This window comes from Lactuca sativa, chromosome 5 (assembly GCF_002870075.4).
Source record: "Lactuca sativa cultivar Salinas chromosome 5, Lsat_Salinas_v11, whole genome shotgun sequence".
In the NCBI taxonomy this organism is placed as follows: Eukaryota; Viridiplantae; Streptophyta; class Magnoliopsida; order Asterales; family Asteraceae; genus Lactuca; species Lactuca sativa.
The window spans coordinates 192,270,179-192,293,538 of NC_056627.2; positions in this window are offsets into that span (position 1 = coordinate 192,270,179).

Sequence of the window (23,360 nt, forward strand, 5' to 3'; positions counted from 1 at the left end):
AAATCATAAATATACTATTCTCAAATGACTATCCATACAAATTGTTTTGGTGAAGTGCAACCCAAATGGATCATGCCGATTCGGGTCAAGTACATACCAAGTATAGTTACGGACTTAGACACCTTATCCAACAGTCTCCCACTTGGATTAGTCTAATAACTATAGTTGCAAGTATGACTTCAGGAATCAACCAACAATCGTAGCTCTTAAAACTCTTTTCAGCTATGAAGTGCCATTTTAGATAAGTGATAATAGAATCCTCTGTTCTCAAGATATCAGCCAGACAAATACATGGAACAACGTCGTACTTAATGTCAAACAATTTGTTTCCCGATTTCCGATTTGTTTGACATAGAACTAAACTGAACACATCAATTTGGTTCTAACCGGGTCCAACACATAGGTCAAAACAAAATCATCGAGGAGCCCAGATATCGCTTCTAATCCTCCAAGGACTAAAAGGAACAGATAAAATTCGACTCATATGCTTGTACTAACTACTTGTTGAATCATACACAAAGGCACATTTTATAACATAAAGTTGCTAATGCGTTTTCGTGCAATCAATGTACAACCTACTCATAGTTAACAACTCATATCTCTAGGTTTGAAGACTTATATGATATTACCGTCTCACGATCACTAGAGATAAATTCCATGAAGTGATACAAGTGAGTGTGGGTTTAATCCAATACTCAGGACTTATCAGCGCTTGTCACACCCCAAAACCGGAACGACAGAAACGTTCAGGGGTGAAGGACGTCATGTTTAGTATCACAAGACATGCATCATAGTAATCAAAGTAAATAAACAACCTTTTCATTAAAAAGAAAGTGTTTACAAAGTGTGTGTTCATAAAACATAGAATACATAAACAAATAACAAACAAGACTTGAAGCTATACTGCTCCATCTTCTGAATTCCTAGTGTGAGTACCTGTCTACTACTTTCATGAGAATACAAGTTATTTGAAAGAGTTTATCAGCAATTAAGCTGGTGAGTTCATAAGATTTTAGTGATGTAAGTATGTTGTAGAAAGCTTAGTAAGTTGTAGTTATTTGTATGTTTTGTTTTAGAAACGTTCTCATGTTCCTCCAAAAAATCCTATATTTCCTGCTTTGATGAAAGATAAGTAAAAATGACTCTACAATAAATGGATACTAGTTATATAAAACTCAGAGTAAACAAACAATCTATTATGTGTATCTTCCCTAAGCCCACAACCAAAAAAGGAACAGGATATAAGGTGGATGACACACATCTCATTAGTTGTTTGATCCTTGTTGTATATAACCCTGGTGTATTCCCTTAGTACTCACGGAGTTAACTGTAATAGTTCCTTTATAATTTATGAAAAGATTCTTTAAGAAAACCCTTATTTCTTATAATAAAATAGTAACCACAGTGGTTCCTTCTATAATCACTTAGTTTATACTAGCTATATATAATCTAATATCGAACAAATAGTTAATTGTGTGAATCTGCCCTAAGCCCACAACCAAACAAGGAACAGGGAATGAGGCGGAAGGCTCACATCCAACTACCTATTGGATAATAATTATATATAACCTTTGATGTATAAACTAAGGTATTGTAGAGTTAACTACCTAAGGTCCTTTAAAATGATGGTTTGATAAAATGGATTAAACCATTTGCTAGTAAGTTTTTAGTTTCGTATATCAAAAGTTCTGTTTTGAAAAGTATGTTTTGTACTAGAAAACTGTGCATTGAATTAGTATCCTATGACCTGACCCATACCTGGTACCCCTTATGATGACTTAATGTATACAGAATATATATATATATATATATATATATATATATATATATATATATATATATATATATAACTAATATCGAATGGATAATAGGCTGGGTGAATCCGCTCTAAGCCCACAACCAAACAAGGAACAAGAAATGAAGCAGAAAGCACACATCCTATTACTTATTAGATATTAGTAATATATATCTCTTGATGTATGCATTAAGGAATCATAAGGTTAGCATTATGGTCCCTTTCTACTGAATGTACTAGACCCGACTGGTTTGTTTGTCATTTGAAAAGATGTAAGTTTTTTCCCTAGTTTATAACTATTTTGACTCGAAAATAGTTTGCATTAATTGTAACATCCCAAAAATCAGGTATACCTTGTGAACCTTCATCTTTGAGCAATGTGCACTTTTGGCCCTTGTTAAGGAAATGCATGGTTGGCGAGTATGCGGGGCGTACTGGGGTGTACGCTCAGCGTACTCGTCCGCGTCTTGAGCGGGAAGGGTCGCCAGGTACGCGGGGCATACCAATGTGTACGCGGGGCGTACCCGAACCAGAAGAGAAACCCTAATATGTTGAGCCTCCTTATTTAAGAAACCTTAAGGCCCTTTTGTTGACCACCTTTTCCAGAGCTTTAACATTTCAAAACCCTAAATCTGGTTCTTATAGCTAGGGAGTGTCTACGAGGGCCTTGTATTGTGTTCTTGGCCATTTGGAGCAAAGTGTTTGCCTTGGGAGAGGAAGGGTTGGAGCTCAAGCTTTTGGATCCAAGTTTAGCAGTGAAAGAAGCTTCATTTTGAGGTAAAAAGCTCCAAGCTTTGCATCTTTTCTGTTCATGCTTTGTAGAGAGAAGTTTTAGGGTTTTTGGTCCCCAAGTTCATAGCTTTTTGAGTGGTTGAGCTCATAGAAGCCGAGATCTATCCCATACTAGCTCATTTAGTGTTGTTATGTGATAAAAATCCAGTCTTGGTTGTTAAAGGTTGTTCATGCATGAGATATGGACCTTTTAAGGTTGGAAATGGAGTGTTTTGGGTGTAGGTGACTTCCACAGCCATGCAAAGGCTTAAAGTCACCAACTTTATGGATTAAGTCATATTAGAGAGGTCAGATCTAGATTTTGGGCGCAAGTCTTAACTGATTAAGACCTAATTGAAAAGGAGGAGAAAGCTGGGAGTTACGTTGGGCGTAATCCCAGTACACGCGACGTAAAGGGCTGCATACCCCGATTCAGTGAAGCCTCCGGGTACGCTCAGTGTACAGATCTAGTACGCACTGCGTACCTCGGAAGGTTGACTTTTGTTGACTTTTAGGGTTTGGTCAACTTTTGGGTATTTGAGCCATGAGAGGGGTAAAATGGTCTTTTACCCTTCTGAGAATGATAGGAAAGGAAAGAATCTAGCCTTGGGGAAATGTATTAATGAGAAGTGTTTGTTATGATTAGGCGGAGGCTAGATCTTATCTCACAGAGTCCGAGATTTCCGAGATTTACCCGAGGTGAGTCTTCTCACTATACTATACCTGGAAGAGTACCTATGTGTGACCGGAAGGTCTGGTATGCTATGAGATATATGCATTGCATGCTATGATTTGCATGTATTGTATGCATTATGTATGTGATATGTGTGCTATGCTTGATATGGGCCGGAAGGCATTATGATGTGGACCGGAAGGTCAGGGAGTTATGGACCGGAAGGTCGACACGGGTAGGACCAGAAGGTTTACAGGGTTGGGACGGAAGTCCCCTGAGATACATGGACCGAAAGGTCGTGTGGAGTATGGCCTGGAAAGGTGTATGTGTGTAAGTGGTATTTTGGGGAACTTACTAAGCTTCTTGCTTATAGTGTTTATGTGTAATGTGCTTCAGGTACTAGTGAGGACCGTGGGAAGGCGCCGACATGACTCGTACACACACAGGCGGATTTGGATATGTTTGATCTTGGGATTTGATATGTTTTGTATAATGACCATGTTACATTGGATTTTATGGTTTTGTCTTGAATGAAATTATGTTTTAAAGATGAAAAAATGTGTTAGGAATAAATCCCAAGATGATGAATGCGGAATATCAAGAACAATCACCATAATATGCAAGTAATCTGATAAAGGGTTTTTGTATATTGATTATCTCATGAACGTACAGAGAAAAATCCTAATCTGGTAAAAAGCTTACACCAAAAGTAAACCTAATGATTATTTATAGGGAAGAATAAATATCTACCATAAATATAAAATAAATGCCTAATATAAAACCAATGCCTTAGCAGAGCTCCATTAAGAACTTCTACTATAAAGGCACCATAGGGAATCATAAACTGATTAACCCTGAAAAGGCTTCCCAAAATAACCAAATATGTCATATCAGTTTCAATATCTCAAATACTCAACAATCTCCCCCTAGATGTTGAAACTGATGAAGATCATGATTTCCGATCTTCTTTGGCATTTCTCCCCCTAAATTGTGATACTCATCAATACATGGGGTCTTCAAAGTGAGAGAAATAAAAATAGTCTTCTAAATACGAACTCCCCCTTGAATAATCATCACTCCCCCTTGAATCTTCAACAAATACTATGGAGAGAATCCGGAAAGTTAAGAAGAATCACCAACAATCTTCAAAACCCGTCAAATGAGATGAAACAAATCCCTTTAGCAAAAACCCTATCTTCAAAAATTAAAACCGGAAAAATAACAAAAAATAATTTTGTATTTTTCGATTTTTAAATTTAGACAAAAGAATAGAAAAGAAGCAATTATTTAGAAGGGTTTAAAGAAGAATAAGACCAAAGAAAAGATAAGAAACTAAAATATTTTGGAAAGAAGGGGTAAAAGGTGGTAAAATCCCAAGAAATTGAAAGAATTAATAATCTTGGGTAAAATCTATGAAGCTCTGAACGTCAGGGGGTTAAAGATGAAAATATATGCCATTATCTTCAATTTAACTTTGAAACTGTCAAATGAGGGGTAGAAACAGTCGATCTATGCAAACAGTGGGGACCAGAATTGAAAGTTGTATCATTTTCTTCGTTCAATCAGATGAAGACGCTTCTTTGACTTCTAAAAGTCAAAATTGTGTAAACAAGCGTATGGGATACGCAGTGAATCAGACGAGCAACGAACTGGAACTCAAAGAAATTCCGATCAAGAACTTTTACTAGTCATAATTTCAAGACCATATTCAATTCCGATCAACAAACAAATTTCGATTGCTTAAATTCAGAACTCGATTTTGAAGCGCGCAATTCCGATTTGATTTTATTCTAACAAGAATTTCGATTGAGACGACCAGGAGAGACCAAAACAGTGATTTTGAAGGTCCGATTTGGGTTAGTAAAAACGATTCCAAGTGCGAGCATAACTCCCGATTGCAGTCTTAGAAAGACAATTTCGAATCCAGTTCTAAAATTTCCAATCTCAGTTTCGTTTTTGGGTCTTGAGGCGAGAGACGAACTCTCTCATTTGTGACTTTCGCTTCTGTGATATTTGCTTCTATGAGTGTCATTTTTGGTTAGTTCGTTTCTAGATCTTGAATTTCACTTTTGACTCCAAGGTTCGCTCCAATTCCAGTTGCAGGTTCGCTCTTATGGCCCCGATTTCAAATTGACATGGACCGAAAGTAATCAAGGACCGAACACAGATTAAGGACCGAAAGTGAATTGCAGTTTGCTTCAATTTCATACCAAAGCGAAATCAATTTCAAACACGAACGTGATGTACTGGCAAGCGAACATCGATACAGAAAAGTATCGACACCTTGACTCTCGCTCTGATTTCAAATGTATATGGACCGAAAGTGAATTGCAGGTTCGTTCCCTTGATTACACAACCGAAAGCGAAATCAACCGAATGTTCAGCTGTGAACAGTAGTTTTGGGTTCGGTTTTTGTGGGTTCGGTTGTTAAATTAGGGTTTGGTTCTTTAATTGTGAGGTTCGATTCTTAATCTGAGTTTCGCTTTTATGAGTTCGGTTCTTGTGAGTTCTTTTCTCAGAGTAAGGTTCGGTTCGGTTCTTAATCGGGAGTTTGGCTTCAATTCCAATTTGTTTGATGGGTTTGCTTCTATAACTTTTGCTGCCTGACATTCGCTTCATTATTTTGGCTGATACTCTGTTCGTTATCTCCGTTTCAAGAAGTGAACACAGGAAGGATATACAATTAAATGGCTAAATGCCCAGAAAACATCCCTTGAATTTTAATAACATTACTAATTTCGCCCTTAACACCGAAACTTAACAATTTTTGTCAATAACCCCGAATCTAACTCCAATATCTGCATAAATGCAAATTTGACCCTCCCGATTGCAGAGAACTGTCAGCCTGTACCCTTTTTGCTGAAAGATGTCAGATGACAGCTTTCTTTTTGCAGAAAATGTCACTTTTCACCTACTTTTTCACCTTTTTCAGTCTTTTGGTATTTCCAACAATTAAAAGATCAATAAAATTGATTTTTTCAACAAGATTGTATATCTTTGACCCAATATTCACCAGATTTTGTCCCCATTTTCGTGTTTTTTTTTTTTTTTTTTTTTTTTTTTTTTGATAAATGACAAAACTTTTTATGGGACTTTTGGAACCCATTTAATGTTCAACTTTGAAGTTCGTTTCTTGCACACCCACTTATTTGAAGAAAATCTATCATCCTCTGAAAATAATACCCGCTTCTTAGTTGGAAAACAAAAATTTCATTAAACCAACCAAATTCTCTTTTCTTTTCCTTCCAACTTCTAACATTTTTAACTGAAGAAAGATGAGAATCAGTGTTTCTTTTAACATGCTTGACTTCAACTTTCTCAACTCTTTCACAAGCAATAGGCACTTGTACCTTGGGCATCCAAACTTTCTTTATTTTACTCTTGTTCTTTATTTTCTTCTTCCCTTTCTTATTTCTAGGCTTTAGAAACAAGTTTCTGATCTGGACAACCTTTTCATCTTTCTGAATCTGATCATCTGTAGTTGTTCCAATAGAACAAAACTCCTTCACTTTCACGATTTCTAGAGATATACTATGAGATTCTTCTTCAGAACAACTAGATTTGGATTGTGAAACTTCTGAAAAACTTGAAACACTTGACCCCCCATCAACAAGAACATCTGGAGTCGGTTTTTCTTCAGAAACTTAAAGAACATCATGAACTTCTTCAAGAACATCAAGAACATCTTCTTTTTATTTTCTTTCTTTCTCTAACTTCTGTTGTATATGCTTCAAGAGTAAGTATTCTTTGATAATGATAAATTGTTTTAACAAATCTTTATCTTGCTCTACACAATTACTTTTAAATCCACCACTAGAGATCTGTGTAAAATCACCAATCTTCTCATCAACATAGAGATTATACATCTCAATGGCATTCTTCAACATAGATTGTTCAGGAACATCCCAAAATAAATATCCTTCTTTAAGACGAAACTTTGGATCTGTAACTTTTAATCCTAGTCTCTCAATTTCTTTTAACACCTTGTAATCCGCCATTCAATCTTCAACAAGAAAGAAAACTTGAAGAGAGAGAAAGTAGATCTGATGAGAATTCTAGAGAGAGAAAACAGATCTGAAAGGGTTTCTAGTGAGAGAAAACAGATCTGAGATGGATTTTAGAGAGATAAAGTAGATCTGAACACGAAAATTCAAACAAACACGAAATTTTCTTCTAACTCTCTTCCAGAACTCAATTCAAGAACAGATAAGATGAAATAATGAGTTGAAGAAAACAGATATGAACAAGATTTTCAATAAAAACGAGATATAGGCTTTTTCTTTTCAGAAAACTTACAAAACTTGAAGAACAAGGTGAGATTCATGATAAAATATCGCCATTAACAAGATCGATTCTTGCAAAAATCATTGAGATCTACAAGAACCCGCTCTGATACCACTTGTTAGGAATAAATCCCAAGATGACGAATGCGGAATATCAAGAACAATCAAGAATCAATCACCATAATATGCAAGTAATCTGATAAAGGGTTTTTGTATATTGATTATCTCATGAACGTACAGAGAAAAATCCTAATCTGGTAAAAAGCTTACACCAAAAGTAAACCTAATGATTATTTATAGGGAACAATAAATATCTACCATAAATATAAAATAAATGCCTAATATAAAACCAATGCCTTAGCAGAACTCGATTAAGAACTTCTACTGTAAAGGCACCGTAGGGAATCATAAAATGATTAACCCTGAAAAGGCTTCCCAAAATAACCAAATATGCCATATCAGTTTCAATATCTCAAATACTCAACAATTTACACAATTCTTCTGTGAAAGAAGTGATTAGGGTTTATTTCGCATTAACTGATATTTATTGAGCCGTCACTCCATAATTGACGTATCTCAGTATTTATTTGTTTTGCCCTAATATTACATATTACAAGTCTGATCTTTCAAACAGGTAAAACGATCAAGCATGGACGATTCTCAATCTAATCCTATCAACATCTCAAACAGTATTGGATCAACAACAAAGATTCCTATTCTTTACACCCAGGATTACGAAGTTTGGGCGCATCATTGTGAAGACTATGTCATCGGATCTGAAGATAATGTGTATCTTATATGGGAAGCTATTGTGTCTGGACCATTTGCTCATTCAGGAACATCCAGAATCATTAAAACTCAGAAAGAGTATAATGATCTGTTAAAAGATGTGAAAGACGTGGTTCAAGACGAAAGGAGAAGTTTCAGTGCAACATCAAAGCATTGAGACTGATCCGATTCGCTCTTCAATCTGACACGTTTAGGTTGGTAAGTTCCTGCAGTACCGCTAAAGAAATCTGGGATCGGCTGCGAGAGCTGTATTCCACAGATGAAGATTTGGAGCACTCTATTCAGACCTTGCTTTTGTCTGAGTTTGGAGAATTTAAGCAAAATTCCGATGAGTCCGTCACTCAGACGTTTGATTGCTTCAGTCATCTTCTTAGCAAGATGATCAAACATGATATCGAAAGGAAGTTGGTTGAACAGAAGGTCACCTTTTTGAATGGCTTAAGATCCGAATGGAGAGCTGTTGTGTCTACAGTTAAAGCTCATGAGTAGTTCAACTCATATTCACTGGCAAAACTGGTGGGAATTCTGAAATCCCAAGAAAAGATTGTGATGCAAGAGAAGAGTGTGGTCTTAAACTTGGGGTCCTTGGCCCTCCTGTCCAAAAGCAAGAATGTAGTAGAAGATGAAGATCTGAACCTGGAGGACTACGATCTTACTTCAGAAGATTATGCTATGATGGTGTCCAATCCAAAAAGGTTCATCAACAAGAGGTTTCCTACCAATAAGAACCGAAATTGGCAGGGAAGCTACAGTTCAGAAAAAGTAAGGGAGGAGCCGAAGACTGAGGAACCAAAGAAAGAGGCGAAGGTTGAAGGAGATTCTGGTGTCAGCTGCTATTACTGTGGAGGAAAGAATCATTATGCCAAAGATTGTGCTCTGAAGAAAATGGTAGAGAAAGATGAGGAGAAAGATGAAGAGGCAATCCTGATGAAAAAGCTGGAAGAGATTAAGAGGAAGAAAGCTGCTACTAATCCTTCTATGAATGCTCTTATTGTACAGGGTTCGGCAGAGGATGTTGAGTTCGGTGGCGTATAGGTTTGGTCGACCGACTCAGAAGATGATGAGGTGAGAAAGCTTTCACATGGAAAGGCGTATGTGGCGAGAGGCGGTAAAAGCAGTGGAAAGTGTCTGGTGGTGACTGATGTATCTCACATAAGGGGATACAATACTGATGGTGGAAATGAGGATACCAAGGAGCGAGAGGACTTATGCTTCACAGCAAAACCACTCAGTGTGCAGATCAATGAACTTGATGAATTGATCAAGAAGGTACAATCTCTTTTTATCTCATTCAAAGTTCCATAGAAATCATATGAAAATGAATTAAATAACTTAAATTCAAGAATCTCAAATCTGGATAGTTGTTTAACTCAAACACGGGTCACCAATTCTAACCTAACTGACCAAATAAGCAGGGTGTCATCCAAGAGTGAGGAGCGAAGGATGTGGATTGAGCAGAAGGAGTCAGAGCTGATTAAGTCTAAGGATGAAAACATTTATTTGCAAAGAGACAATTTGAAACTTTTAAAACAAAGAAATGTTTTTTGTTTGATTCCTAAAGACTTTACGCTAACATTACTCAACTGCATCTGAATTGTGAAATAGGGCAGAAAATACATCGCATGATTTTACCCTTCCTTGAGTTTAAGGAGGATGAAATCAATGCTGAAGCATACAACTATGAAAGTGTTGTTTCGTCTGATGATGTGAATCCTACTTATATGTACGGTCTGGACAAAATAGAATCTTTTATAAAGTCCAAAGACCATAAGGACATGCTGAAAAATCTTTTGGATGAAAACGATAAGCTGAAACTAAGGACCGAAACCATACAAAAATTCGGCTCATTAAGTGCCAATTTAAGTTCAGAAAATAAAATTGATGTTGAAAACGCATCTGAACTTAATGAGGACGATGATATGAGTGAAATTTCTGTAGGGGTTGAAGTTGACTGTTCTGAGTTTGTCAAGTGCGAACCCGAAAATCACAAAAATCTGATTTCTGAAAATTCTGTGGAGTTTGCTCGTTTGTCCCAAAATAAGTCCCCGATTTTTGAAGAAAAGGCTGTTGTGTACCAAAAGGTGAGAACAACACCAAATCAAGCATATAAGGTCACAGGAGTAACCGAGCATCAAACAGCCGAACTCACTGCCATAGTGAACGAAGATAACGCAGATGGCTATGATGAGTTTTTCTGGTCTACTCCTATAGATAATGCCAACGAAACAGTTGGTCTGTCAGAGCGAACGTCATGGAAAACTAAAGGAAGATATGTACCAGAGCCGCTAAATAAGCCTGACAACTTTAACGTGCCAAGAACTAGTGGCACAAAAGAAATTCCTGTAGAATAAGTCACTTCCACAAGCGAAACATCATCTGTGAAAAGTGAACCGGTTGACAAGAAGCTGAAACAAAAGGCTAACATCCACAAACAGCCGAAACAAGTGAAAAATGAAAAGCAGCAGAGGAATCTGAGATACAAAAAGAATCTCTCAGAGCGAAAGCAGTTTTGGCAATCTCAAAACGCCAATTTCTCCTATCATGATAAAAATTCAAAGCCAGAGAAAAAGACTTTCAGGCCGCATGAGGAAAAGAACCCAAAGGACAGGTTCGGTTCAGAGAGCAACAACAACCGAAAGGACAGATTCGGTTCAGAGAGCAACAGCAACCGAAAGGACAGGTTCGGTTCCAAAAGCAACAGCTACCGAAGATCCAGGTTCGGTCCCTTTGATGACCATAATCAAAAGGGTCACTTAGAACCTCAAGTCAGGAAAGAATCCCAGTCCAAATTCTCTCATTCTAATTCTTCTCATTCTCAATTCTCATCTAAACCCAATTCTGTTCCTGCACAAAATTCAAATTCATCAATGAACTTGAAAGGAAAATCGAAGATTTCCTCAGTCCAGGAAGACCGAAAGCAGACTAATGCCCAAACACCAAAATATGAAACCAAAACGTCTGTAACTAACCCTAACAAAATCAAAGTTTTCACTATTAAGAGGAAAGATGAAACAACTTTAATAAAAAGAACATATCTTGTTGATGTTTCTCTTACTAATCCTATTCCTGTGAAAGGCTCACGTGGACCCAAGAAACTTTGGGTTCCTAAATCTGCTTAATTTGTGCAGGTTATAAGTGACGAGCAGTTCGACGAAGAATGGTACATTGACAGTGGCTGCTCATGTCACATGACAGGAAGGAAGGAAGAGCTAAGGGAGTTTCGATCTCTTCAAAATGGTGGGAATGTCAAGTTCGGCAACAACTCTTATGGAACGATAAAGGGTTATGGGATGATAACCAATGGAGACTTCACAATAAGAAAGGTGGCGTATGTTGAAGGGCTACAACATAATCTTATCAGTGTGTCTCAACTGGTAGGAGGTACCGGTCTCAAAGTTTCATTTGACGATGAAGGTTCAGAAATCATAGAGAAGAAATCAAAAATGGTGATTCTCAAATCTGAACGCAAAGGCGAAATGTTTCCTCTCAATCTCAAACCAATCAAAGGAAATCCAGCTATATGTCTTTTATCCAAAGCTCATTCTGACGAAAGCTGGTTGTGGCACCGAAGGCTCTCACATCTCAACTTCAAAGACATCAACAAGCTTGTCACAGGAGGTCATGTTAGGGGTCTCCCATTGCTCAAGTTTGATCGAGAACGTTTGTGCGCTGCGTGTGAAATGGGGAAGCAAAGTCGTCAAAGTCACCCATCCATTATAAACACAAAAGTTGTTGAACCACTTGAGTTGCTTCACATTGACTTGTGTGGTCCATCATCAATCGAAACCATTCGCGGTAGCAAGTATATTCTTGTTATTGTTGTTGATTTCTCACGTTTTACATGGGTGTTCTTTCTGAAGCACAAATCTGAGGCTACTCCTAAGCTAAAGATGTTCATCAAGCAGGTTGAAGTGCAACTGAGAAAAGTCGTTCGCAACATTAGAAGCGACAATGGACTGGAGTTCAAGAATAGAGAATTTGAAAACTTTTTGGCAGAAAAAGGAACTAGTCACAACTTCTCAGCCCCCTACACGCCTCAACAGAATGGAATTTTCGAAAGACGAAACCGATCCTTGTGTGAGGCGGCCCGAACTTGCTAAGTTTTGCTTCTCTTCCTTTATATTTCTGGGCTGATGATATTGCTGTAGCATGTTTTACGCAAAACAGGTCTTATCTCAACAAACGTTTCTCTCTTACTCCTTATGAGATCATCAATAACAGGAAGCCGAACGTAAAATTCTTCCATGTGTTTGGCTCACGATGTTTCATCTTCAACTCCAAAGGACATCGTAACAAGTTTGACGTTAAAGCTGATGAAGGAATTTTTCTGGGATATTCTCTTACTTCAAAAGCATACTGGGTCTTAAACAAGCGTTCTAGGAAGATCGAAGAAACATATTATGTGACTTTCGATGATAACTACGTCAAGAAGCTAAAGGCTACTGAAGAAGCAATTGGAGAGATTTTCTCTCAAACAGGTCAGGTCACAGCCACCATTGCTAATTTGTTTGATCAGTTTGTGGAATTATTCGATGATCTTGAGAAAGCTACTCTCTTGGAAGCCAAGGCAGCAGACAACAAAATCGACCATCTAAAGCAAATCGTCGAAGGTGCTGCCAAACAAATGGGTGAAGGAGAACAAGTTCCAAACGAACCTCCTCAGCAAGATACTTCAGTCGAGGGGGAGAATCCATTTCCTTCAAATCAACCGAACTCACAATTTGAGGGGGAGAATTCTATTCCTGTAGCACCCAAACGATCAACAACAACCGAAAGCTATACTAAACCTGAAAGTCCTGTAGAACCAGAAAGTCCAGCTACACCCGAAAGCTCATCAGTCGAGGGGGAGAACTCCGATATGTTCTACGATGACGATAGTCAGTCTGAATTGGAAGAAATGGTCAATGCTGAATTGGATCCATCCTATGATCCAAATTACCCTCCTCTTGTTAAATGGACCAAAGATCATCTTGTATCTCAGATAGTGGGTAATGTCTCTGAAAAGGTCCTCACCCGATCTCAACTAAAGGCAAAGCAAACATCTCTATTCTCTAAAGTAGAGTTCTGCATGTATAATTCTTTCGTATCAAAAGTTGAACCGAAGACAGTAAATACTACGCTTGATCATTCTGACTGGGTTCAAGCTATGCAAGATGAACTCAACGAGTTCGAAAGAAACAAGGTATGTCGCCTCATTCCAACTCCTACAGATGCCTTAGTCGTTGGTTTCAAATGGGTTTTCAGAAACAAAATGGACAAGGAAGGCAATGTAATTCGAAATAAAGATTGTCTCGTGGTGAAAAGATACTGCCAGGAAGAAGGAATTGATTACGAAGAAACTTTTGCTCCGGTTGCTAGGGTAGAATCTGTTCGAATATTTCTGGCCTATGCTGCACACAAGAACTTCGAGGTCTACCAAATGGACGTAAAATGCGCCTTTCTGAATGGAGAACTTGAAGAAACGGTTTACGTGGAGCAACCTCCTGGTTTTGTCAATGAAAAGTACCTAAATCACTGTTACATTCTGGACAAAGCAGTTTATGGTCTGAAACAAGCACCTAGGGCATGGTATGAAATGCTAACTAAGTTCTTAAAGATGTCAAAATTCAAACAAGTTTCGGTTGACCCAACCTTCTTTCGTAAGAAGGAAGATAACCACCTTATGATTGTTAAAATCTATGTCGATGATATCATCTTTGGCTCAACGAATCCTAGCTTAACAGCTGAATTCAGAAAGCTGATGGAGACTAAATTTGAAATGAGCTCAATGGGTCCGATTAACTTTTTCCTTGGTTTAAATATTAGACAGGGACCCGAAGGCATCTTTATCAACCAGGAAGCATACACCAAGACTCTTCTTTCTAAATTTGGCATGATGGGAGACTCAAAGGTCAAAGTTCCAATGGCGTTTGGCACCAAGCTCACACCATCCTTGGAAAAACCAGCAGTCGATATTACGCTATATCGCCAGATGATTGGGTCCTTAATGTACCTTACTGCTAGCAGGCCTGATATAATGTTTTCTGTATGCTATTGTGCTAGGTTTCAGGCGAATCCTCGTGAACCACATATGCCTGCAGTGAAAAACATACTCCGGTATCTGAAACAAACCACCTCCCTTGGTCAGAAATTCTAGAAGCATGCTGTTGTATGTGTCCAAAGCCTCACCCGATTCAGAATAATAGCCTTACTGACTTGGTATATACAAACATTGTCTTCCCAATTAGGCTTTTATATTTATTCTAATCATGAGCTACCTTACTCTCTTCTCACATGAGATAAGAGTTTTCTGCTTGGTCCTTATTTTAATAGCAGAGGTACTTTGGTCTCTTTACACCATCTACACTACTTTTCTCCATCTCATTCGCTTCATAAACGTAACCCTTGAGACTCTTAGAAATTACCACTGAGGTTTATGGTTACACAACTTCTGTGTTCATGATCTTAGCTTCGTGCCACTACGTGCTAAGTGAAACCCACAATTCAACACTTATTATGCATTGACGGTGAACAATCAACATTGTTCTAGCTTTCACTAACGAATTGACGAAATTATCCATGGGGATGTAACATGAAATCTCTAATTTCTTTTTGTGTGATTCCTATGAAATTGTTAAAACCTATAACATTTCTTCCCTTGGAATCCAGTTTTATTTTTCTTTGAGATTTCACATAAAATATTTTCACAATGCCACATAGATTCTTTTAAAACCTACTTGTTCAACAGACTACATTGGTCTCACAAGTACTTTAGTAGATTTTTGTCTTATGTCAAGATCAGAAATTCTAAACTGAAGCGAAAGCCACCCAAATCAGCCAAATTAAAAGAAGCATTTCAACACTTCTCAATAAGTGTCTGATCGTTATTCAACGGGAAACCAAACAAACACTTTAAGGTCTCTCTTGACTTTGAAGGAAGTGATTTGTGCCCGGGATCCATTGTTTCGTGTCTCTATTGACATCACAAATTCCCTCATATGTGTTGCTTTATTTCCTTATCTTTTACACACTAAGCACGAAAATCTTTTTGATTTTCCAAAATTCTGGTTTCATTTGTTACAAGCAATTTTTTTAATGGGATTTGAAGTTATAAAAGAGTTGTGGCTCATATTGATCCACGTGGTAATTTTGCTTTAAGATGACATTCACTCTAAAGGGATAAGATGCCGACTCAGGCGGGAGTCCAATCGATTTGATTTTCAAATGGCGCTTGAATGAAAGGCGTGCGAAGTGGAACCGTTTTTCTTAAACGGCGCCTGATGGGAAGGCGCGTGAATCGGGACAGTTCTTCTCTCTCCTGCGTAATCATCGGTGCTACCAACTGTCACACATCAATCACCTCCAAAAAACCCTTCGTATTTCCTTCGAAGATTTGGGAACAGATTCTTCTCTCTCCTTTAGCCACAGTGTAAAAGGTAACTTCAACCATTATTTACCTCTTTACTGCACCCAAACTTCAGAGAGCAAGAAAAGCTTTAAGTATTCTACTGTTCATCATCTCTCCCAACTTCTTCACTTTAATGGCTGATTCATCATCTGTTCATGCCACTTCCCACATCCTGCCGATTTGTCCTCAACAGAGTCTGATCATCGATCTTACTCCACATGTTTACGACGCCTTCATGTTCCCGATCATCGAATGCCTCAAATACTCGCCGCTTGCTCCTGCTCTCACCAAAGCTGAAGCTGTTCCAATGGAATTTTTATCCCAAATTTTCGCCACTGCTCATTACGATAAGTCTGTCGATAGGATCTTCTTCGACATTCTTGATCACAAGGCGTCAATCTCCAAGCAGCGATTCTACTCACTTTTAGAGTTTGAACCCGATTCATCTAGGGTTAACCCTGAATCCATTCCAGTGGGTCACTTGTTTTCTATGTTCTATAATATGGGATATAATGAGGTGCTGACAACGGTCACTAAGTTCAAGAAATCGTGCCTACCTCCACAATGGAACGGGTTATTTACGGTGCTATTCAAGGGGTTATCGGAACGCAGTGCCGGTTCAGACGGAGCGAGTCGTCTGTTCATCACGATTCTTTATGGGGTATACAACGGTATCAAACTGGATTATGGGTCGGTGTTATGGCAGCAACTGATCCAGAGCCTTGCGACCACATCTCGACATTCAGAGATCTCCTATGCTTGATTCTGGACGTTGGTCACCAAATGGGTGATGGACAAGTATCACGTCCCCGTTGTTGCTGATTCTCCACTCTCTTCGATTGGTACTTTCCATACCACGAAGATCATAGTCTCCGATGCATCAAAATTTCAGTTTATTGGCTCCATTCTTGAGTCAATGTTTGGAGACGTTCCTGCTGAAAGCCGTATCATCCGAACCTACAAGGAGTTTTGTCGCTATGGTCCTAGAGAGTTCACTCCTGAGATGATCAAATCCATCCACAAAGCTGATAAGCCCGCTCCAAGGGGAAAGAAGAATGAAAAGGGAAAAGACAAACAGGTTGGCAAGGGAGCGAAAGGACCTTCTCCCAAGAAACGAAAACCGACCAAGGCTGCTCACTCTCCTCCACTAAAGAAGAGAAAAACCCAAACTAGGCGAAAGCTGATACTTGCTTTCTCCTCAAGCGAATCTGAGGAAGACAATTCAGACTCTGACGAGTCCCCTCGTGGTAACACTCCTCCACGATCGCCTACCCCAGACGCACACTTTTCCAGTTCACCTGTCTCTTCTCCACAAATCACCATTCCTATTTCCATTCCCCCATAACCTCAACCACTCAAATCCCATCTACCACTATCCCAGTACCCCCTCCCATTTTCACTGAAGCTACCACAACAACAGCTGAAGTAAGAACCAACGTATCTGATACGGTGGCTCCTACTAAAGCACCCGAACCCACTCCCACTACCAAACCTACTTCACAACCCGAACCTACTTTCACTACCAAGCCTCCACCCTCACATCCACCCTCCTCTCCTGCTCAGTCCGCAGAGGATGAAGAACCATTTCTTGGTGGGGAGGACATGAAATTTGATTCGGTCTACTACAGTCCGTATCAAGTGCAAAGTGACGATGATGATGATGCTCCCGTCACCAAAAAGCATCTCAAGGAGCTTCACGAGAAGATTGATTCACTCATCGCTTCCTCTTCTTCTTCATCACAGTCTACCCTTTCTGAGGTTTCTATTTAGAGGATAGTTGGCGCTTTTACTAAGGCTCATGAAGACTCCGTTAGCTCAGCTACTTCCTCCATTGACGCATCCACCAAAGCATGTACTGCTGCGACCGAGAAAGTCGAAAAACTATTTACTGATGCCTCCTCTCTTTTGCAGTCTTTACAGAAAACTGCCGAAGCTTGACCCCATCGTCAACAAGCTGGCTACCTCAGTTGCCTCTGAACTGACGTCCTTCACCACTCTTCGTCAAACTCTCACCGACAACAACTCCGCGTTTAAGGTGACCATTGAGGAGCGCCTCACCAAGCTTCAAGAAGATCTAGCTGCTGAGAACTACCTTATGGACGCTCTCGCTAGAAAGACCACTGCTCTTAAGGTCAAGAATCTTTAACTCTCCAATTCTCAAAAGGAGATTGAGTCTCTTCGATCTGAAAGAGAGGTGATTTCATTGTGTGTTTCGAATGTCCACGCAGTACTTTCAAACATCCTTGAAGCACATGATCCAATATTAAACTATTCAGTGAGGCGTACTCTCGCGGAAAAGCTTGCTCCTGGTCTTTCTCTCCTGAGCAAACTTGAAGGGCTCCTTGAGTTCGTGTCCATTCCGAAACAAGGGGGAGAGAATGTATCTCAACCGCCTCCCACTTCTACAGCAACAAAAACAACTGAACCTCCTCCAACAGGCCAAGCCTCAGGTTCGGGTGTAAAAGACAAAGGGAAACAAATTACTGAAGATAGTGACGACGACAAAGAGATGATTGCTGATCTCCGGAAAAAGCAAGGTCGAGATAAGGACGCTGATATGTGCGCTCGAGTTGCTAGAGAGGCTGAGGAAGCTGAAAGAAAGATGAAAGAAGCTCACGACCTTCTTAAGAGTAGGAAAACACTTTTTCCTCCTTGGACTCTTTAGAAGCTGCTGAAAGAAGCAATTTAAACCCCAAGTATCCTGTGGATCGAACCGGTGGTCTTACTTGATCGTATCAATTCTGTCGATTCTCAGTTCGACATGCCACTGACTCGAAAGGCCTTCATCTTCCATGCCTTTGACAACGTTGTAGATATCCCTCATCCTCATCCTAAGGTTGACAGGGATCTTGTCGAGTTCTATCTGAGAGCTGCCCAACCACAATATCAAACATGGAGCGCTTAGAAGATTATCAACATTCGGGTCCTCAAGCCGTATCGGGAAGGAAACTTCACGAACGTTCGGTTCAAGGTGCTAAGAGGTTCTGCCAAGACCGAACATGCCATTTGGCTTGCTGATCTTCCCAATTTAAATCCACATGATTGGATAATTTTGCACAACATCCTTCTTACAAATGAAGCAGAATATGGTCCGATCATTGACCACTTCAAGAGGATGCTTGTCTGCTACATCATGGAAGTTGCCAAGATGGATCAGGAGATCACTAGTGTCTTCAAGAAAAAGCCTACTATTTCTCCTGTTGGCTCAGCAAGTGATCTGAACATGATGCAGATGGGGCAGATAGACCCGAAAAGAAATTCTATTATGTTTACCAGAAACGAAGGCCAAAAATGCCTGTTCGCTTTGACAGACAAACATCTCTACATCACCGCACGCCTGGAACATGTTTTGGGTATCATTCATCGTTGCAAGCAAAACTCAGCTGACGACAAGAAGTACTTTGATGATATGATCTAGTGGTACATTCGCTTCAGACAGACAATCCTCACTCTTATCCCTCGTCTGTTTGATACCACTAAGAAGGTTCCGGCAGGTGGACCCAACAAGAAGAAGTGATAGTCTCGCTCCAATTGACGCAAAGGGGGAGATTGTTAGGTCCAGTTAGTGTTGCGTCTTGGGCTCGTTAGCTAGTCCAGTTTAGTCTCCGGTATGGGCCTGTCCATCCGTGAGTTATTTTGTTGGGTTTATTATTTATAGATGCTTGCATGCATTCTAGTAAAGCAGATCGGATAGAGATTTTTAATAACGTTCACGCTCTTATCTTTTGTAACCCTAGAATCCTCTACAGCGGAAGTTCTTCATCGAGCTGTTCTGAGGATTGAGTTAATAAAATCATTCGACTCATTCAGATCCATTCTTGTGTTTTTGTCTTACTGTTATTACTTTCTTGATTTTCCTGTTATAAGATCTAATCGATCAAGAGTATTATAAACTCATTAAAATGTTTTGAAAATTTACATTGTTACATTAGCTTTCAAGTGGAACTGTCACTTTATGTAAGTAATGGGAAAATATAAGTACCCAGTTGTCTTTTGAATTGACATCCTGACGTACTAGTTACCTTAAAACATGTTTGTTTTATTAAGGTCATAATGTGAACGCTAGTTCCCATACTATACGCTCCCCCTGTCAAAAGATTCTAGGAACCAAATGTGACATCAGCAAACCAGTTGCTAGGCCGTGTAATCCACATTAAAGTTATATGATAATGTAAACCCAATATTTTATCACCGTTTGTTTAGAACAATGCGTTAGTGATTATTCGTATAGTTAGATCATGTAAGTGTTCCATGCTATAGCAACTTAGTATGTTCATTATGTTATAGTATCTTAGAATGTTCTTTCTATTATCGTATATTGTATCTTCCTCCCTGATTCTCTTTATTGTGTGTTATCTTATGTTATCGTGTATTGTATCTAGTATGAACTGAACCTCTAAACTATACCCCTTATAGTTTACTAATGTTTTACTTGAACTGTTATTGAAAAGACTCATTTTACTACTAAGTTATGCTTGTACTTTAAAAATGGAGTTTTTTTAAACTAAAAATTAACATAACTTTAAAAGAGTTTTTGAAATGTTTTGACCACTTATAAAAGACATAAGCAATCTTTTGAAATATATTTATAACAAATATTAACACAATTATCATTGTTTTCAACTTGTATTCCCCATTAAAGCATTTAAAATAGTTTAAAAGATTGATTACGGGGTGTGACAACCCAAAAATTTCCACTTCAATAGAAGCCAAGTCTGTTTCTGCTAACTTTCAAACTTTTGGGACAAGTTTGAGCAACTCAGGATTTACACTTAAGGAGATATCAGGAGAGAGGTTGCACTTGGGTCTTGTGCAACTCTGTAATTCCAAAACTCTATGATATTAGAGTTCTTTCCGGGAATAAAATATTTTCTGCCAAAAATCCCAGGACTATATATAGAATTCTAAACCAAATTATTCAATAGTTACAATTCCAACTAGAGAAAAGCCAAATTCTCTCTCAAGGATCTTCGGACTTTTGTTCCGGAAAGTGAGTACTTCTATCTAGTGTTGTTTTGAAGCTTTATATATGCTTAATACACTAGAAAAGATAGGAAAACACCAAGATCTGTGAGTTTACCGCCTAAGAACACCTTGGGGAGTAAACTCCATTTCAAGGGCCAAAGTGTGCCCAATGCTACCTAGACCTTGGAAACCAAACATGGGACAAACCTTGACATGTTTAGGCATCAAAATCAATTAAAATCAGGGACCAAAAGTGAGTTCACGGCCAAGGAAGTTCTTGGGCCGTGAACTCCATTTTAGGGTGCCAAAATGCCTTCCATAACTGATAGGATAAAATAACAAACGTGAAGATCGATTAGATCTATGAAACAGGTATTGCGATGAACACAAAACAATAAATAAGACAAGAGTGGACCAAAATATGTCGAATGATTAGATCAAAAAATCCTTAGCAGAGCTCGACTAAGAACTTCCGCTGTAGAGGATTTAGGGTTACAAGAACGATAATAATAAACTTCTGAATAATAATCTGATCGTTCTATTCTATCGTTAACCTAAGATGCATGCAAGCACCTATATTTATATTCAACCCTACTAAAGTCACGGATGGACAGGCCCATACCGGAGATACAAAAATGGACTAGCTAACGAGCCCAATAGACGCAACATATTATACAAAACGCGACCCAACAATCTCCTCCTTTGCGTCAAATTGGAGCGAGACTACTTCTTCTTCGGGCCAGCAGCGGGAGCCTTCTTTACAGTATCAAACAGACGTGTGATAAGAGCGAGAATAGTCTGTCTGAACCAAATGTACCATTGAATCATGTCATCGAAGTACTTGACATCATCCGCTGTGTTCTGCTTGCATCTATGGATGATCCCCAAAACGTGCTCTAAACAAGCAGTGGTGTAGAGGTGTTTGTTAGCCAAGGCGAAAAGACATTTCTGTCCTTCGTTCCTGGTGAACATGACCGAATTCCTTCTCGAGTCAATTTTACCCATCTCCATTTGGTTGAGATCACTGGCAGAGCCAACAGGAGATATTGTTGGTTTCTTCTTAAATACGCTTGCAATCTCCTGATCCATCAGTGCAACTTCCATGATGTAGCACACGAGCATCCTCTTGAAATGGTCGATGATCGGACCGTATTCAGCTTCGTTGGTGAGTAGGATGTTGTGCAAGATAATCCAATCATGGGGATTAAGGTTTGGAAGATCTGCAAGGGAAATAGCATGTTCAGTTTTGGCAGATCCCCGAAGTACCTTGAACCGAATGTTGATGAAGTTCCCTTCACTATACGACTTCAAGACCCGAACGTTGACAATTTTCTAAGCGCTCCAAGTCTGATACTGAGGTTGAGCAGCCTTCAGATAAAAACTGATTAAGTCCCGATCAACCTGTGGATGAGGATGAGGGAACTCTGCAACGTTGGAGAAGGCATGAAAGATGAACGCCTTTCGGGTCAGTGGCATGTCGAACTGTGAGTCGACAGTGTTGGAACAATCAAGAGAGATTACAGGTTCCAGCCACAAGATACTCGGTGTGTCAATGGCTTCTTTTATCATCCTCTCGAGAGTCCAGGCAGGAAAAAGAGTTTTCCTAGCCCACATCCTCTCGAGAGTCCAGGCAGGAAAAAGAGTTTTCCTAATCTCTAGAAGGTCGTGGGCTTCCTTCTGTTTACGTTCGGCTTCTTCAGCCTCTCTTGCCACACGAGCACTGATATCAGCCTCATTGCATCGACTTCTACGCTTCAACAAGTCGGCGATTGTTTCTTCTTCTTCTTCTTCTTCCTCAGCAATCTTTTTGCCTTTTTTTTTTCACACCAGAACCGGAGGCTTGGCCTACTGGAGGAGGTTCGGTAGTGTGAGTTGCTTTTGAGGTAGGAGGTGGTTGGGACATAGATTCCTTCTCTCCCCCTTGTTTCGGAATGGACACGAAATCAAGTAGCCCTTCGAGTTTGCTAAGCAGGGCAAGGGAGGGAACGAGCTTCTCTGCAAGGTCACGCCTCATAGTATAGCTAAGGATAGGATCATGTGCTTCGAGGATGTTGGAGATGGCAGAGTGTACATCCGAAACACATGACTTTATCACCTCCCTTTCGGACCGAAGAGAGTCAATCTCCTGTTGAGAGTTGGAGAGTTGAACGCTCTTGACCTTCAGAGTAGTGGTCTTCTTGGCAAGAACATCCATAAGAGAGTTCTCGGCAATCAAATCTTCTTGTAGCTTCGATAGACGCTCGTGGAGACTGAAGTTGTCATCTGAAAGCATTTGACGAAAAGAAGCGAAGGACTTCAACTCAGTGGAGACTGAAGTTGCTAGCTGGTGAACAATAGGTTCCAACGTAGTCTTGGCAGCATTTACACTCTCCTGTAAAGACTTTAACAGGGAAGAGGCAACAGAAAATAGTTTATCGACTTTTGCGGTCGCTGCCTGACAGGCTTTTGTTGAGGCATCCATGGCGGAGGTTGCAGAAGCAATGGAATCTTACTGAGCTTTTGAGAAGGCGTCAACAATCTTCTGAACTGCATCTTCAAAAAGGGATGACTGAGAAGTGGAAGAGGAGGTGATGAGCAAGTCAATCTTGTCATGGAGCTGCTTGAGATGTCTTTTTGTGACAGGAGCGTCGTCATCGTCATCACTCTGTACTTGAAATGGACTATAGTAGACCGAGTCAAACGTCATATCTTCCCCTC